Source organism: Anolis sagrei, chromosome 1 (assembly GCF_037176765.1).
Source record: "Anolis sagrei isolate rAnoSag1 chromosome 1, rAnoSag1.mat, whole genome shotgun sequence".
NCBI lineage: Eukaryota > Metazoa > Chordata > Lepidosauria > Squamata > Dactyloidae > Anolis > Anolis sagrei.
In genome coordinates this window covers 291,123,370-291,143,297 of record NC_090021.1, presented here as the reverse complement: position 1 = coordinate 291,143,297, position 19,928 = coordinate 291,123,370, and the positions used below count along the sequence as shown (strand labels likewise).

Below are 19,928 nucleotides of genomic sequence, written 5' to 3'. Positions count from 1 at the left end.
GGTAATAGATTAGAAAACAAATACAAAGCATTTGTTGTTGTTGCTGTTTACATTCAAATCAATTTCAATTTATGGGGCCCTATTTTAGAGTCTTTTTACAAGCTCTTTTCAGAGGATGTTTCCTTTAAGGATGAGAGAGTGTGACTAACCCATATTCCCATGGCTGAGCAGGATTTGTAACCTGGCCTGTTGGAGTCTGGTCTACCAGTCAAACTACATCATACTGGATATCCTGCTAAAATTACTATAAAATTAATATAGTTAGGTTTTTAAAAGCTCTTTTCAAGAGGGAAAATCCTGTTTGCTGTACTGTAAGCAATATTTAGATTTCAATGGAGTATCTTAAAGTATCTTGTAGTAGAAAAGAATGAATGGAGTTCATTAAAAAGCTTTTTTTTAATATTGCAGGGAGCCCAGGCAGGAATGTTTGCCTCTAGGCTTAGAATATAGTTAAGATTTGGAAACAATTCAGAGAATTCCAAGGGTTCCTTGCAAACTGCAATAAGTGGGTTCATACACAAAACAGTCTATGTGGGATATATCAGCCAAGACCACTCTGGGTGGTCATTTGTCTTTTTAAAAGTCTTATAGGCAGCAGTTCTGTGTTTTCTATTATGTTGGGGGAGGCAGAATATTTGCCAACAATTTCATAGAACAAAATATGCCTGTGGTCATGACAGCACAATTATCGTGCCAAAGATCACTGCCTTGTGACCATAATTATTATTACATTGATTGGGCCACTCTGCTTGCTGAATGTCATTTTATTACATGCAATCTGCAATAGCTCTTCCTGTATTGATTTTAAAGATGCAGGATTTGATTAAGTACCAGAAAAAGGTCTCCTAGCTTTAAAGAAACTCTAGCAGGTCTTAGTGCTTTGATTTAAAGATATACTAATAAAAGAGGAAGTTGAACTAAAATACGTTTTTGACATTGCAACGTTTAACGTTTAACTGAACAGTTGTAGCACAAGCTGTTTAATAATTGTAGCTGGCGCCCATCTCACTATTTATGATGTTGTAAACTAGGCTTACAACCTCATAACTTGTGATATTCAGATTTACAACCATGGTACTATTGCAACAATCACAAATGCCTCCTAAAACCCAACTTAAAAGCTAGGTGTTAGCCGCTTGGTTCTATGAAGGTTAGAGAGTCAGATCAGGAGATAGATAATAGCTATGTCCTCCAGGACACTACCTTAATGCTGATGAGTTGGTAGTTGAAGATTGCTATAGAGCAGCAGTTCTCAAACTTGTGCTCCATGGAGCATTCTAAGGGGCTGTATATGCCCCCCACCTCAATATCTGCAAACCGATATACACAGTTTTATTTTTCCATAGTTTCACGTACTCACTTAGGGCCTCTTGTATAAACTATACCCTCTTCTCAGTATCTCTGTTGTTTAGCCATTGAACATAATAAGGTTTGCTATTATCTGCGATTTCATGTATCCTTGTGAAGTATGGGAAGAAATTCCCCAGGATATGGAAATCATACTGCATCAGTTCTACTATGTGAGAGATGCAATTGGATACAATTCTACAGATTTACAGCATGAAGTAGATTTTCCCCACAGAAGGGGTTCTTGACCATCTGACAGCCTCATCACATGGATTGTTTTCTCTGTCTCTGTGCACTGCCAATACACTGCCAGCACACAGTATGTCAGAGCACATCAAATGAAGCAGGGCTACTTTCAGTGGGGCTCTGTGCCAACAGTGCAGAGACATGAGCCCTGAGAAATTGGGTTACTACCCAGCCCCTCATAGAAGAAGCCAGGGACAATGCGAAAATGTCATGGGAGGGTAGCCCACAAACAACCACGATAGGAGTACAAAAAAGTATGCTGACCAATGGTTTCCTGCGCTTTCCCCTGCTGTCACCGTCCCCCAACTTCTCGACCTCCATGTGATGAAGATCTAGATTAATCCAATGGTGGCAGGGGAATTAATAATCAGAGGAAATGAAATTGTTTGTGCTCATGATAATAATATGAAATCCAGTACTGTCATAGTTCAGATTCCTACTCTTCACCAACCAACTATTAATTTCGTTGGGTAGGTTTGTGTCACCTTGTCTAGAAGCATTTCCTGAGATCTGAGTATAGAATAATTTTCTTCTACAACAGATGTCATTCCACACAAATACAGGCACACAAATGTAGGCGAGCAGACCAAGATCATGTTAGAGTTCCATCTCGTCAGTGTTTTTCATTAAAACTGTTTCAAGTTGCTTTAACATGCATTATACTGAAGGGGGAAAAATACCAAGAATTTGCAGAACTTCTATTTTGAGCTGGTTGGAGAATTTTCAACATCTGAATTCATTTCTGTACACAACTGCAGCCCAGGAGTATCTGCTGAAGCATTCAGTTGTTATTTTTAAGATTGATTTTTATGGTGATCCTTAAGTTCAGAAACATGTGTCCTGGGGTGGACTATACATTTTGTTGAAGGTTTCCATGGCCAGAGTCAGTTCACCTTGAGGTAGTTCACAGATCCTGTTTGCACAGTCTACCAGGGCTTTAATTGTGCTTCTTTTCTGAACTGGGTGACAATTGGAGTTTGTATGTAGGTATCTATCAGTGTGCATAGGTTTTCTGTAAACTGTGTGATTCAATTATTGATTTGCTTTGTGGATGACTAGGACATCTAGAAATGATAGTTTTTCTTCATTTTCTGTCTCTGTGAACCCCACCTGCTCTAAGGTGAACTGAACCACCTAAACTGGCTCTACGGGCTAATGGGTATTCTATAACAGACATCAGAAGAGCTGCAAGACCAAGACCAAGAACAAGCCAAGAACAAGACAAAGATCCACCTGGAAGAAAAAGTGTTCTTACAATACATCAAGGGAACTACTGACTGCATAGGGAAGCTAATAAAGAAACATAAACTACAAACAATCTACAGACCCAGAAAGAAAATTCAACAAATGTTATGTTCCACAAACGATAAGAAGCATTCCCATCTCTTCATCAGGTGCTTGTACAGATTCTTGCAGGAGGTCAACAGAGGGTTGCCCACAAACACTTCCATGAGCAGCAACCTTGGGTAAGTAAAATTGCAGAAAGCAATGCTTGCAAATGAGGAGATACAACAGTTTGAACTGCATTATATGGTAGTGTAGACTCATATAATGTAGATTGAACTGCATTGAATTGAATTATATGAGTCTCAGTCCACACTGCCAGGATTATATGGCTAGTGGAGAAGTATCCTAGGATACTAAAAAAGCCCCATGTGACGAAGTCACAAGACTTTGGGAGTCACAATCCCCATCAACTCATTATTGCCACCACTCCTGAATTTGTCATTGCTATTGCAGTTTGGACTCTGTTCTCCAAAAACATTCACCTCATCTTTAAATCAAGGCATTAGACCTAGTTTTCAACTGAAATTGGCTCTTTTTTCCATTAAACCAGGTGTGTTCCTTATTTATAAGTTGAATCATATTTCCAGGAGGTTTTTTGGGAGCCTTCCAAGAGTGCAATTTGACAGAAACAAAGCATGTGCCTAGATTTAAAGGTCAGAGATCCAATTTCGATATCAAAATATGGTTGCCATGTTACAGCCTCACAAATCTTAACAGCCAATTTGCACATTATGCAGATTATTAGAATTGTTCAAAATATGCATTCTGACTATGCAAAATCATTACATTAGTCATTGCCTTTTTGGTACCACTTCATTTCATCCTTGCTATCATCTCTTATAGTAATTACTGTGAATTATGTTTATAGTGCTGGACTTGAAACAACAACATAAGTTCACATTCCTGTTTGGTCATGTGGAACATGTCCCGAGGAGGGTGACCATACTCTGAACCAGTGCATTTCTTCCCTGGAGGTTTTAAGCAGAGACTGGATGGCCATCTGTCAGTAATGCTTTGATTGTGTGTTTCAGCATGGCAGGAGATTAGATTGTGGTCTCTTCCAACTCTATGATTCTACTATACTTTTCTCTGCCAGAATTGGGGAGAGGGAAACTGGTTATTGATCACATTCTGCCTGACAAATGTGACTATTCTATTTGAGAAATCCAGAACAATATCTCATCAATAAAGTGTACAGTCAGTCCATGTTCTTTTTTCCATTGCTGGTGTATTGGCAACCAGCAGCAGTAAGCCATGATCATTATGTTGCTCTCCTCTGGTGTATCATAATCTATAGAAGCATGATCTCACACTTTCTGGAAATTATAGCATTTATAGACCCAAAGTGTTTCACAGCAACAACAAAAAAACTTGATGAAATGTTGCTTGTCGTCAGATTGTCTGTCTTTTTATCATTCCAACCATCTTATTCAGACTTTCTAGACTGCTGCCAAAATTCTGTACTGTGCTAGATGCTTATGCACAGCATCTGTAGAATGTCAAATACTCTTTGTTTATATGGCTACTGTGGAATGAGTGCATGTTTACTGATTCTTCTTTATTGTGGTTTATTGGGACACTTCTTAAATTGCTTGTAAATGAGAAATTGGAGATGTAAGACCATGCACTAGGCTGATAAGAAGTCAGATTTCAGGAAATGTTAAAGAAATGAGTGAAATGGCTAAATGAAGGATATGAGCTTATTATTAGGCAGAATGTCTCCTCATTTATTTTACTTCAGGTCATGAAGTCAAGACTTAGTCTGCATAATTGATTAGCACATTTGCTTTTATTCTGATAAGAGTAACTAAAAAAGTATTTCATACATAAGAGATCGGTGGAAATTTTGTTTCAGTTTGTTTTCATATAAGAATTTGGTAATGTGCACATTTCTTTACATTTAAGATAGAAAGAACCATCTCTGAATGTAGGAAAACCCAAAATGTACAGATGTGTTAATCCAGACTATGGTCTTTTAAGAGTTTAACTCTTCCAAGTCTAGCTTTCGATCCTTGTCAACCCTGCCATTCTATTGCTGAGCAAAGCCTTTTTGGCATTCAGTGTTTACCATATATGCTGGAAACTGCCCTGAATCCCTTCTGAGAAATAGAGCAGTCTACAAATGAAGTATTATTATTATTATTATTATTATTATTATTATTATTATTATATTACTACTAGCCATCCCCTGCCACATGTTGCTGTGGCCCAGTCTGGTGATCTGGAAAATAAAGTAATGAGAAATTGTTGGTTTCTAATGTATGTAATTTCTTTATGTTTGTGGGTAAACAGTATTTGTTGTTGTTTCTTTGTTAGTGTTATGTAGAGATTGTCTGGTTTGCCTACTCTGGAACATGCAGCATATAATTGTTCTTCTTTAGGGGTCCCTTTCAAATCTATGATACTATATCTGTCATATACATATGTATGTATGTTTGTGTGTGTATGTGTGAATCATACACACACACACACACACACACGAGGGGTATTTTTTAAATAAGGTCCGTTTGAACATAATTACACAACGAAATTTTATTTCAAAGAAGTAAATTTATTTTCAGAAAGTACATACTTCACTCTATTTTTTGACATAGTGGCCAAGTTTGTTCAAACACTTATCTACCTCTGAACCAATTTTAAAATACCCTCTTCATAAAAACTTGTCGCCACCAAAAGTCATCCAGTCAATTGCTGACAACAGATATTGTTTAGGATTAAAATAGATTTCTTGTCTTGTGGTGGAAAGGAGTAATAGAGTTGGATGTCATTCACATACTGGTGGCTTCACACTGGAAGACAGAATGCAGAAATGAGTGTGTCCATCTTGGCCAATTTCAGAGATCAATCAAGACTTCTTCAGGAAAGGCAACAGGAAATTCCCCAAGAACCACCAGGAATTCATCTAGATCTATAACCTCCTAGGATCGACCTTCTTACTGGTTTTCCCATCTATGTAGAGGTTCTGAGTAACAGCAAGTCTAAATCCCTACTAGGTGGTGATCTGTCTTTGGAAACAGAACTGTGGATGAATCCTCCATTCCCAGATCACATTCGCTAGAGTACGGGGAGGAGGGGGGGCAGTATGTGCCCGGCAGCATAAGTAGGTCCAGATACCACTTTGAACAGACCCATGAATCTCACAGCAGACATGAAGTCTTGAACTGCCCCCAAAAGGACAGTCTTAGCATGGATGGTAAAATTCCTCAGAACTACAAAGCTGGGAGGATTTGAGCACCATCCCTGTGATCACTTCAGCTAGTTCAGGAGAGCTGGCTGCTGGGTAGGTCATATACCAACATAGTCTCTAATCTGCCCCAGCCACCCAACATGAGGTAAACATACTAGAACTTAAATAACTTTTTGATCAAGCCTTTGGAGTTCTTGTGCAATAGATAAATATGGATTTATGTGCCATGACTAGTGGAATGGTCCAGACTATGACTTTGGATAATGTGGTTAACCGGGAAGGCATTGTTTTACATTGCTTTTGAAGGCATTGAATAGTTGCTGAAGTGTAAGTTGCCTTGAGTCCCCTCTGAGATGGAGAAAGGCATGGCAGAAATGTTGTAAAGAAATAAAAAAATTAAATAGGGCACCTGGTCAAGGGGGTGGATATTCAAGAGACTGCTGCAACACCACCTCCGTTACTCCCAGGTCTCATGGGCTGCTGAACAGAGAACCTTGGTAGATAAAGCTGAGGGAGATGCAGCCACCCATCCCTTCCAGACTCAGCCAACCTGGTCTCTGTGATATATGCCAGGTCAGCTTGCCTCATCCAGCATTAAATGAGTATTAGAAATGAGGAAAGGTTTCAATGAAAAATGTTGGAGTTTTTTTAGTGTTCTTGAAAAACTACCTCTCTGGTATCATCCCCAACTACATTAGAGGTCCAGTCTGGACCATTCATGCATTCTGAACCTCTGCATAGGACTCGGATAAGCTATGGCATAAAACATTCATCAAAGTTGACTCATCAGCCTTTCAACAGACAAACGGGAGTGTGGGGGAATTTTCTCTGTGCTGATAAAAAACTAAAATGAGTCAGAGCTCATAAACAGACAGTGCTGAGGGAGACGAGGAGTAATCTTGTGTCAAGTTCAGTGGGGTTTCCTAAGTTCATTCTGTCTACCCGACAGTATGTTAGCCTCAGGTAAAAAGGACTTTCCAAGGTTTTTGAGATTACAACTGTAAAAAGACTGCCACTAGAAACAAAACACCTTAAAAATGAAATGAAGTTCTGATACGAAGCCACTAGAGAAGGAGTAGATACTATTAAATGTAACTGGAAAGAATTGGTTTATCTCAGATTTGCTACACATTTTTGCTATAAGCAGCTAAAGAATTTCAAAGAATTCCTAGAATCAGCCACCTTGAAAGAACTTTATAGCTATTTTATGTATTATATACTATATACCCAAGTTTATATAGTATATATGTAATGAGGAAGATTTTGGAAACAAAATTATGGATTTTGTATGACCTATGGATAAGTCAAGAATTATTCCACACAGAGAGGAAAGTACCAGTGCTGTCTCTGAGGGCCAGCCACCCATAGCCACCACCATCACCACCATTTCACCAACCAGACATCCAAAAGGCCAGAAGCAACACCACAGTGGAAAAAGGATTGTGGATTGGTTCTTCTTTTTAGTTCTTCCAGGGTGGACTGAGCTCTCACCTTTCAACATTCTGCTCAGAATTTCTAGACTTAATCATGAATATATAGAGTAAACGATGTTCAGTAATCCTTTGTAAATGCAAAATGCAATGCAAAATGTCACGAGTGTGGGAAGAAGAAGAAGAAGGAATGACATACATTTTGATGCACCAAAGCATCTATTCAAGAATTTTCAATTTTACATTGTTTTAAAACAAATTTACCAATCTCGAAACACCATTGTCCAAACTGACAAACAGAAATGTTGATATAGTATTCCGGAATATAAATCATCAGCAACTATAAGATCTATCAACTGAAAGGTTGCAAGTTTGAAGCCCCAGGTCGGCATGAGCAGCCAACCATCAGCCCTGCTCACTGTTTACCTAAGTAGTTCAAAAACAGCTTTAGCCGTAATTAGAGAAATTAGGTACCGCTAAAAGCAGGGGAGGTGTTTTACAATGCCATAAAGAGGAAAAGAAGATCAGAAAATGCTGGAATGGGGAAGTCCTGACAGTTCTTCATCATAGAGGATGGAGCAACAGCACCCCCTGTGGACTCAAGCCCAACCATCCATGGCATTGAAACAACACACCTCTTTCTGTCCTGGCTGTCTATGTACTGTCTATACAAACAACATTGAATGTTTGCATGTATGTGTAATGTGATTTGCCCTGAGTCCCCTTCGGGGTGAGAAGGGTGGAATATAAACAAAATATTATTATTATTATTATTATTATTATTATTATTATTATTGTATGCTTCCAAGTTGTTTCCAACTTATGACTATCATAAGGCAAACTTTAGCAAGACTTATTCAGGGGGAATGTGCCCTTGGTTTATTCTAAGGTTGAGAAAATGTGACTTGCCAGTGGGTTTCCATGAATTCAAACTCTGGTCTCCAGAGTCCTAGTCCAGTGCTCAAACCACTATATGACACTGGCTCCTTTAAGTCCATTATAGTTCTTTATTGTATATTCTACATTTCATTGTTACTGATGGATAAGTGTTCTGTGACGAATGCCTTCCTGGGAACACTGAGCCACACTTTAATACTACATTATAGCCATGGATAGTCACCTATCTAATATGTTGCCATATTTTAATTGTGAAAAATTCATCACACATTAAAATATTGTGCTCCTACTTTGCCAGATCCTTCAGACTTGGCAAAGGTAGTACATGTCTTAGAATGTATATATACTGTAGATATAACTGCTATGGCTCAATGCTGTAGAATCATGGGAGTTATAGTTTGGTGATGCACCAGTACTCTTTTTATCCTTTTTATCCTTTTTTTAGTTGCATGCCATTCTTTTACTGAGGTATAAATTATTTTATTACTTTAAGTAGTTAATTCTGTTCTTTTTTGTAAGTTTTTAACCATATTGTTCCTTTAGATCAGAGGTTCTCAAACTAAGGCCTGCGGGCCGAATGCAGCACTCCAAGGTCATTTACTCGGCCCCTAGGCTAAACTTTAGACTTAGGGTCATCCTAAGTCTGAAACAACTTCAAGTCACACAAGAACAACAACAGCAACAGCAACAACAACAACAACAATCTGAATTAACTTGACTATCTGATCAGCCAAAAGCAGGCCCACCATTCCCATTGAAATACTGGTAAATTTATGTTGGTTAAAATTGTTCATCATTTTAATACTGTATTGTTCTTACATGTTTTTTCAGTAAAAATAATATATCTGCAGTGTGCATAGGAATTTCTCCATGTTTTTCCTCAAAATTTAGTCTAGTCCCCCAACAGTCTGCTTCAAAAGTTTGAGGACCCCCTGCTTTAGATTGTGAGCTGCTTTGAGTCCTGTCATCATCATCATCATCTTATTGTTGGGGGGAGGGGGACTTTAGTGCTATGGCTTGGATGCTGTGGAGTACCCAAAAGATGCCTCGTATGAAAACAGGAGAAAGAGAAGCTGAAATGCATCCTCATAGATTGTACACGTTTCTTTCACAGCAAGAAAACTAGACTTTTTCCATGTGCAATCTCGTCATCTCTTTATCGTCTGCGTATGTATCATAGAAGTGACACAACGTTTTTCATAGGGAGTTGTTTTGTATCTGACAAATAAGCAGATGGATCTTTTAACATCCAACTAATAGCGTTCCTGTGGTTTTCACACATCTGTATGCAGATAATCTGATCCCATTGTCTGGTTGAAAGAGGAAGAAAGACTATGCGTAAAAGCAAAAAGGATTTTTGGGAATGACATCAGCCAGGAAGGCTTTGTCCTTTGGCCCTGAGGTGGGCTTCAGTGACTCATTGGCGATGGAAGGGCCCTTTGCCCATAGTCATGGCCAAACTAGACAGGATATGAAATATCATGTTTATTCAGTGATGTGTCTGTCACATATAACTGAGGAACAAGAAGTCCAATTTCTCCTTTTCTTAGATGGCTAACTGTACATCACCAAATACTAGAATTTAAATAGAAATATATTTTACTACAGTAGGGATTTTAGGACAGATAAGATCAAATGATCTATCAGCCAGCTCAGTCTGCTCTCCAGATGCCTTTACTTATTACTTCTATTATTTACATTTACCTCCCAAGATTCCTGCAATGAATTCAATATGGACTACATGATTTTTCTGCTCCATCCTCACAGAACTCCTTTCATGGGCAGTGTAAGAAATGCAGCTCCATATCCTGGTCTGGAGAGACATTATTCAGTAATGCATGCATACGCTCCAGCATTTGACAGATGAAAACCAGGACATAATTGGTCAAGTAACATCAGAATGCGGCCAAACTGGAGAACATTATTACTGAGGCAGAGGACACAAACTAGAAAGGCTGCAGCAGTTTGCTCTTGTCTGTGCCTACTAGGAAATCCAAGATTCAGCTCTTTCTGAGTTATTTGAGGATAAGCTACATTTTGCACTTTGATGTCAGTTGGCAGAAACTGAAGTAACACAAAGACAAAGGAGGAAAGGGGGGAGAGTGAAACTGGGACTTCTTAGAAGCAGCTGAAAGAGTGGGACAACAGGAGACTATACCTGCCAAATTGAGGCTGTTGAAGGGCAGATAATTTTTTCTTGAGACAGCCTTGTCTCTGCAAATAGAGTAGCAAGGAAAAGCTCTTCACAGAACAAGACCAAGCAAAGTGCAGCCCACAAGCATCATAAGCCCCAATCTCTAGGGACCCCACTGTAGCAATCAAGCCTCCCTCTGGACCTCTTAAATTTGATCTTTTGATTAGTCTAAAGTTTAGGGTGGGGGCTGAGTAAATGACCTTGGAAGACTGCATCCAGCACGCAGGCCTTAGTTTGGGGACCCCTGCTACAGGGGTTGATGTCCCCTCTGGACCTCTTGTAATATTAAAGTTAGCAACATCTTCATGCCATATCCACTAATTACCAGTTTGCATGTTACTCAATAGGAATTTTGATGTACCATATAGTGACATCTTTATTATTTGCTTTTCCGTGCTTCACTCTCTTTCTACATCATTTATTATTTATTTATTTACCATATTTATATCGTGCCTTTCTCACCTCAGAGGGGACTCAAGGCGGCCTTAAAATAGGCAGCAATTTGATGCCATACACACATATATCAAATAAACAATTATAATTAAAACCAAACAATTAAAACCATAATAATTAAAATCAACAATTGAAATCATACCAACCATAATCCAGTGCAATTCCATTTGTCAATCACATTGTTTCATAGTCACTTATTGCACTGCTCCAATTACTTGTCAAAAGCTTGGTCCCAAAGCCACATCTTAAGTTTTTTTTTCCCTGAAGGTTAGGAGAGAAGGGGTTGATCTGATCTCACTGGGTAGGAAGTTCCATAGTCTAGGATCCAGCACTGAGAAGGCCCTGTCTCTTGTCCCCACCAATCATGCCTGTGAAGGAGATGGGCACATTATTCTAAACTTCTTCAATCTCCCCCCCCCCCCAATCAAATAAGGCCATGTGCTTAATTGAGAACAAGTAATTTGTAAGTAAAGTGAATTTTACATAAGTTATGAAGAAGGCGAAGCAACCAGTATTTCTTTTCTATGCCCGGTGGGTGTGGAACTAGTTGTTATTCAGTTTTTGTAACAGTTTGATTATTCTATTTGAGATATTTAATACTATTGCTTATATTTCTCAACAGGAATTATTCCAGCATTGAAACAGAAGACTGTTCTTTGACATCCTTCAAATAAAGAACGATCCTACAAACATGGGCATCCTTCCTAGCCAGCTCAAACTGAGTACAGGTATGTAAGACAGGGCACAGGGTACAGGTATGTAAGACAGAGGACAGTTCATCTCCCTTGTTCAAAGCCTCAAAGCCCCTTGTCCCTGCAAAAACGTTTATTCTTTAACCAGTTTTCCAGAAAAATATAGCCTCCCTCAAACATCACCACTATCCCCACCAACACCCCAAAAAGACCAACCCACCAGAAGCAGATATCTGGTAGTCAAAGTCTGAAAAAGGAGGTGATGTTATGCCATGTCAAGAGTAATACTGGCCATGTCAAAAGTAATCCTGCAGCGCAATAAGTGTGTGACTGAGGCTGGATCTACATTGCCGTATATGCCAGGATTTGATCCCAAATTATGTTCTTTGAACTGGATTATATGAGTCTACACTGCCACATAATCTGGGATAAGGAGGCTTTCTGTATAAATGAATTTTGTATTTAGACTTGGGTCTCATATCCAGGATATCCCCTGATGTATGTATATACAAATACATGTTTTCCAAAATCCATAAAAAGTCAAAAATCCAAAATACTTCTGGCCCCAAGTATTTCAAATAAGAGATACTCAATAAATGCAGTGACGATTAGGAGCACTGGGTATCATGCATCTAACAACAATGCCAATTAGATGCAATTGACACTGTGTAACTTGAATTATACCAGGATTAATAGCTTTTATTCTTCCAAGAGCCAATAAAATGGTCACACTTGGAAGTAATAGAAATTAAGTAGTGGATTTGGATAAACAACACATTGCAGAAGCTCAAACAAATGCAGCTGCTGGCCTGAGGGGGCAGGCAGCCACAGTGTCATGGATAGTCACTCCCCCCATGTTTGCCAATTTTTCCTCCTCTAGTTGTTTGTGGTCCAATACAACAGCTGTATTAGCACAGAACTGAATTACGGGGCAACAGAGATGAATGTTTAGACACGTATAATAAATACAAAGCTCTAACAAGAATAAACACATCAGATTTTAAAAAATCTTTGCACTAAATATCATTCTTTAAAAAAAATCAGTACTGATGATTTACAGATATCACAGGAAACCTCCTATCAGCCAAGGCATGATTACACAGCTGAAACATCCCCATCTTTCAGGGAAATGTGTAGGCCAATTGTTTGCTGGAATTTTTAAAAAGGATTACAGACGTAATGGGAATGATGAAGAGTGATCTGCCAAATATTCTGCTATGCCGGAACCATGCCCTTATATGAAGAGACGCGAGGAATAGCTTCCTATGAATTATACATGCCATTCCTTGAATGCTCTGGACTTTCACAAGCTACTTCTTGCTGCTGGATGGAAGGAATGCTACTGCAGACCTTCTGAAATGTTCTCCAGTCCATCTTATTGAACTGGCAAGCAGAGAGCAATATATGAACATAAGAAAATAAATCACATCTGGGTGTGAATTGGATGACCCCTGGTGAATTCACAGAAACCCACTTCTTGCATACAGCCTGAGAAAATGTAAGATATTTGTGTAAACAAACCGATCCTACAAAGTTCTATGCAAGTTGGCATGAGATTGCAGCTTAAGTTTTTTGTGGAGTCACAGAGCAGAGAAGTCATCTCCTCTTATTATGCTCATTTTTAAAGCATTAGTTATATTTATATTTCATTTTTCCTCTCACGATCTCAAAGTTCATGACCTCTTCCTTCCCTTCTTATCCTAGCAACACCTCTATGGTGTAGCTCAGATTGCATGTGTGGTTGCATCTACACTATAGAATTAATGTAGTTTGACACCACTATAGAATGCTATAGAATCATGGGAGTTGTAGTTTTGCAAAATCTATAGCCTTCTCTGCCAAATAGTGCCTCATCAAACTATATCTCCCATGATTCCACAGCATTAAACCAAGTCTGTTAAAAGAGTGTCAAACTCATTAATTTTATAACATAGATCACTACTGAGTTTTATAGCTTGGTAGAGACTTGAACTTGTATCCCTGAAGTCCAAAAGTCCCTACTGACTTTTAAGCAATGAACAGCGCTTTGGTAATATCGTTGCTCATGACATAGGATCCCTAAGGACTTAAGACACTTGTCATTTCCTATCCATTTTAGATTGTAGGCATAAAGTTGGGGCTATGATCTACCTGTTAGATCGCTAACCTTTATATAACTTTTATATCATACCCTATCTTTATGGCCTTCAGAGACATTGTGCATGTTTACTTTCCACGTGAGTCACAAAACTATCTCCTGGGACAGTTTAGTCTGAGAGATAGTTAATGAACTCAGAGTAATCAAACACATGTTATAGAATATTGATTGAGAGAGGGGCACAAAGGTGGAGTTCCAGAGACACATGGAGCCAGCAAATTGCACTTTTCTGGATTGACAGTGTGCTATATTATCTGCCATGGTGGGACACAACCTGGATGGACTAACTGTCCCTCCAATTGTCCCAATTTGACAGGGACAATCCAAATAATCCACTGCCATCCTACTTTTTAATTACTTTTAAAATGTCCTTTTAAAATGTACTTTTAAAATGTTTCTCTCCCCTTTTTCCACTTTCTCAGTTCGTCCTCAACTAGGTGCAATTACTGCCAGCTGAATCCAAAGTACAAAACTAGTTTGCACCCTCATTAACTCAGCAGGAAGGAGAGGAGATAAGGGATGGATTCTTGCCCTTCCCAGTAGACTCAGGCAAAAGCAGACTGCTTCAGCTTTTTGTAGCTTGTGTATTTTTCCTCATTAATAATGACCACATTTTAATGTTGCTTGGCTACACATGTCACAGTTTTCATCTGTAAAATGCAAGAGGGTGTGCATTGCTGAATAATGCCTTTCCAATCATTTTTCTTGAAAACTGCTGGATCAACTCATGTAGTCATACATCTAAATGTTGCTTCTTATCCTGTTCTTAGCAGTAGGGTAGGCACCTGTTTTTCTCCTTCATTCCAGCATACTTTTAAAAAAGTCTAAGGTAACTCTTTCACCTTCCTTCCTCAGATGAAGTCTAAGAGTTGAGACAGTGGTTATGGGTGTGCATTCCTATCCTCCGTGTGGAAATGTGCTCCCCATCCACATTACAGAATGCCAGACAGGGTCATATTAGAAGCTGTGTATTGCATCAGACCTATATACTTTCTAATCCAGCAAGGTAGCCTATTCCTCATCCAAATTGTAATCACATGGCTACTATAGAAACTTGCCAGATCCGTGGACCTGGCCCCAAGCCCCCACTTCAAGTAATCCCGACAGGGCGTGAGACAGCAAATTCCCAATTTGAAGGGGGGGGGGGGGGCTCAGTTGCAGACAAGAGGAAAGTACTGTGTGAGACTTACCAAAAAATTCTAAATCTTAATTAATGTGTTGATGCAACCAAAGAGTCTCTGAGCCTTCTCTCCTCCCAGATATTGTGGATACACTCTTCTCTGTGTCCACCTTCAAGTAGAAACAAATAGACTAGATAAGTGAAAAAGAATACTTTCCTCATTCCACCTTGGCCTGGGAATGGCCTCTTTAGCTAAAAAAATATTCTTAGTTTCCCAGCAGGAAAATAAGTTTTCTATGTGTGTGTGCTTGAATGACAAGCTTAGAGGAACTGTGACTGGTACTTAAGCTGATGGATGTTTGTAGATCCAAACCAATGGGACTGACAGAAACTTGGAGGACATCTGAAGTTGTGACGGGTCTGTGTTCGGAAGGAGAGTGTGTGGATCTGATTGTTCCTTGGGGATGTTGCCTGGGATTAAATTGTGTGTGTGAATGGAAGTGGAAAATGTGGCCAAGGTGAATGTATGTGCCTTTGTGAGTGAATGTGATGAACCAATCTGTCTTCATGGGTGGAAGCCAGTAAAAATTGGAATGTGACTCCACCCTACCTATTATTTTCATTTCTCCTTTGCAGGGACAAGAGGCTTTGTCTTTAGGCATTGCCTGGGACTCCCTGTGTTGCAGGCATCTTATGGAAGCTAAGCTGACTTGGGTCTGGTCAATGTCACTCTGGAAGACCAAGAGGAAAACCCACATAGCATTTGTTTGTGTTCTATGATGGAAGAATAAAATTTGGAGAAATCATCTACTATTCAGAAGCATAGGTTTTAGTGTATGCTTCTGAATAGTTATTTGTCTCATACAACAAACTATTTGTTGTAAATAACAAACATTTTTAAATGCCAGATTTTTTATCATCATCATTACCATCATCATCACTACCATCACTTTATGCCTGGCTGGGAAGAATGCCAAGGAATACCCAAAAGAGCATTTGGCACACATAAAGAAAATGATAATGAAAATGAAGTCAAGCATAAACAAGGAAACAGATTGTGGTTCTTTCAATTGTACATTTTGAGCCTTGATTACAAGTTAAATTACAGTAAAGTACAGGAATAGTTCTCTAGCTAAATCCTTCTGTGCTGTTATGAAATGCACAAAATGTAAGTAGCACTTTGTCACTGAGAGAAAAGTAATAATAGTGAAAGTTCTATGTTCCCTAAATAGGCTAACTTACTTATCCAAAACAGCAAGGAATTGCACTTTTCATTCCGCAGCTAGAAACTCAGGACCCTTCCCCACAGCCCCATATCCTAGAATATCAAGCCAGAAAATCCCACGTTATCTTCTTTGAACTGGAATATATGGCATTGTGGACCCAGATAACCCAGTTCAAAGAATTTCAGCATGATGCTGTGTATTTTCAACATTATTTTAGAAATCCAGAAGGGTGGTAGCTGTCTCATTTTCTTGGCTGTCCAACAGCATCCAATGTTGCTGAGACACCTCTCAACCTCTTGGGCAATAATTCACTATAAGATGTGCTTTGGTGCTGTCCAGCCCCATTTATCAGGTGAGGTTGCACAAGAGGCAGTGGATGCCTCATTCCACAAAGCACATATGCTGGAATAACTCAGGAATATCCTAATGCTTGTCTCCATTAGGAACCTGGGAAATAGGTTTTTCACATTTTGAAACTGAGTTGCAATAGTAACTGGAAACATTTATTCACCCATAGTCTTGATGCATGATAAGAATGAAATGGCAGTAAATTCCAATATACATGATACTAGCAAAAGACGTACACATGTTTACTTGAGTCTAATGCGCAATCAAATCTGATGTGCTCCTCAGTTTTCAAAACCCTGAAACCAAAAAAGGATTTGCTGGCGAATGTAATGAGCAGCAGCAAAAAGTGCATTCTTTGTAATTTGGCCAAATAAGGTGTGCATTATAATGACTGCCTGCTTATAATGCCTTCTTTACAACAAAATGTTAGAACACCAACATTTCCAGCAATGGAAAAGAAAACCTTGAGTGTATATCTATGCTACTATGATTCTACTTTAATTGTCTTGGCTCAATGTTATGGAATCATGGGAGCTGCAGTTTGGGTTCACGGGGGCTGCCAAAGAATGCTGAAGCCTCACCCAACTACAAATCCCAGAATTGCATAGCATTGAGCCATGACAATTATATTAGAGATGACATCCCTGAAATAGAAGCTCCAGATACTCATAAAGCAGCTTCTCCCTTTATTTGACTCAGCACTTTGTTCATTCATTCAGTCGCCTCCGACTCTTCGTGACCTCATGGACCAGCCCACGCCAGAGCTCCCTGTCGGCCGTCACCACCCCCAGCTCCTTCAAGGTCAGTCCAGTCACTTCAAGGATGCCATCCATCCATCTTGCCCTTGGTCGGCCCCTCTTCCTTTTGCCTTCCACCTTCCCCAGCATAATTGTCTTCTCTAGGCTTTCCTGTCTCCTCATGATGTGGCCAAAGTACTTCAACTTTGTCTCTAGTATCCTTCCCTCTAATGAGCATTTGGGCTTTATTTCCTGGAGGATGGACTGGTTGGATCTTCTCGCAGTCCAAGGCACTCTCAGCACTTTCCTCCAGCACCACAGCTCAAAAGCATCGATCTCAAAAGCATCGATCATCGACTCAGCACTAAGATTACCATATTATGTAAATCTAATGTGTACCCTAATTTTAGGAAGGTAATTTAGGCCAAAAATGTGATCATTAGAGTTGAAAAATATGGAAAATGTATCTTCGACCCAGTCCTCTGATGCCTTGGATTGTTTCTCTTCAACACTATGTAGTAGCACTTGGTGCAAGGGAGCAGGGGGAAGCCAACTGAGTAACGATTGCAGAATTGTGCTCTTGGGAGTGATTTTTATGCTATTCTGGATCTGTTTTAGTAGATCTAATGATGCTGACTGAGGTCAAGGTCCATGAAACTGGAGTAGAATACAAGAATGGTTTGTTTCATAAATGTAATAAACTCAAAGAGTGTCAGAGATTTTCTTTGTCTGGAACTGTGGATTTTGGAATGAATAAAATGCAAGTTCAGTAGAGACAAATTGTGTGTGTGCACATGTGCTCCTGCTTGTGATGCAAGTGTTGCATCAATTCCTAGAAATTTATATAATGAGTTGAAGAAAGTGCTGAGAATGAACAGAACTGCATCAATACTTTAGGAATAAGACTTGTCTGGGAAAAGATTACTGATCTGGCTTATGTTCATCTCCAGACAGGAGTTAATAAACACAAAGGGAGTAATGGCTCAAGCAGTTAGCATTGCTGTTTTGAACAGTAAAAGGGATTTCTGGTCTGATAATCTGCTGCTGGTGGTGTATTTTTACAGTGGATCTAACCACTATATAATTATGGTTGATCGTGGATTCCATGTTTTTTCCCCAGCAGAAAAGAATAGTGGGTGATGTTTTTGTTTCTTTGTTTTGGTCATACATTTATTTATTGTACTTATTCACTGGTGTTGAATTTCTACCTATCCTGTCACATTCTGAAAGTTGGAGCTTCTGCTTATCCTGAGTGAATGTTGTAAAACATGGCTGGGGAGAGTGCACACACATTACCTGTTTATCCCAACTTGCTTTTTGCTCCCCCTGAAACTACCCTCCCATTCTTTCAACCCCCAATGTTTTGCAAGACAGACTGATGAAACTAGGAGTGGGCATCTATTCTGGCATGGTTTACTGTCAAACAGTAGCAAACCACTATAGTGGTTGCAGAAGCTGACATTTTCCTTATCCTGCTGCTGTGGAGCAAAACAGCATGACATAGCAGAGCTCCCTATCTACACGAAAACTGAAAGTTTCTGGACTGTTGCTATTGCAGAAGCTAACTGCATTGCACCCGAAGAAAGAAAAAGGAGGCGAAATCCTGACAACAACTTTGTTGGGTAAAAAGGGGGTCTGGGAAAATCACCTCCTTGTGTCAGGGTTAGAGATGAGGACGAAGATGAAGGGCTACTTCACAAAGCATCTGAGTTAGGAGCAAGCAGAGAGCAGCAGCCTAACACTGAGGAATCTACCCCCTGCAGAGCAGGACCAGGAGCCATAGTGAAATAAGGACACAGAGTTAAGGCAGAATCAGGAGTTCCAGGAAGCAAACCAGGAGTTAAGCATCCCAGCTAGGCTGTAATTAAGACATGAGGCCGTCCAACTGAGGAGGGCCAACAAAAGAGAGCACTTGGGAAAATGGCATAAATAGCTGGAGTCTGGAGCTGGTAGTAACGTTTGTGGAACTGCTACAGCCTGAATTTCTCTTGGTGGATTCTTGGATGGAGCTTTGGATTTGGTGACTGAACTATGTTTTTGGACTATGACTTACATTTATGGAATTGCTTGGCTTTGACCCATGGGGAAAAAACTCTGGACTCTTTGTATGCTTTGTCCTTGTTGGACTTCCTGCTGCATATGAATACAGACTTTTTTGACTACGAGATTGTGAGCAGCTGCATTAACAGAGATTCTATGTCAGGTTCTTGACACCTTGTGGCAAAGGTGATTTTCCTAGACACTTCTATTCCTCTAATACAGTGGTTCTCAGCCTGTGGGTCTCCAGGTGTTTTGGCCTACAACTCCCTGAAATCCCAGCCAGTTTTCCAGCTGTTAGGATTTCTGGGAGTTGAAGGCCAAAACATCTGGGGACCCACAGATTGAGAACCACTGCTCTAACAGAACCTGGGTCACACCACACCCTGCTGTCTCACCAGTTGCATTTGTTTATGGAATTGAAATATACCACTTTTATAACATTCATTAACACATTTCTCTGCAGTAGTGCAATAGCACTGTTTTGACAATCGATGCTTCTACAATCTGTGTTCTGGTCAGCCTCCATAACCCTGTCTTCCAGCCCTATACCTTAACTAGCATGTTTTGCAGTTTAACTGTTTTATTTT

At 39.6% G+C, this 19,928-nt stretch overlaps 1 long non-coding RNA gene across 1 annotated transcript in view; it reads right to left on the bottom strand.

The window, feature by feature from the left end:
* Nucleotides 1-5,410: 5,410 nt before the first annotated feature.
* Nucleotides 5,411-19,928, bottom strand: part of LOC137095824 (uncharacterized) — a 35,468-nt gene continuing 20,950 nt past the window's right edge. Inside the window, exons 4-6 of the long non-coding RNA XR_010908985.1 lie at nucleotides 15,061-15,160; nucleotides 11,188-11,409; nucleotides 5,411-5,669 (exon numbers count right to left, since the gene is read on the bottom strand). This is a non-coding gene — a long non-coding RNA (uncharacterized lncRNA). The remainder of the gene's footprint in view (nucleotides 5,670-11,187; nucleotides 11,410-15,060; nucleotides 15,161-19,928) is intronic.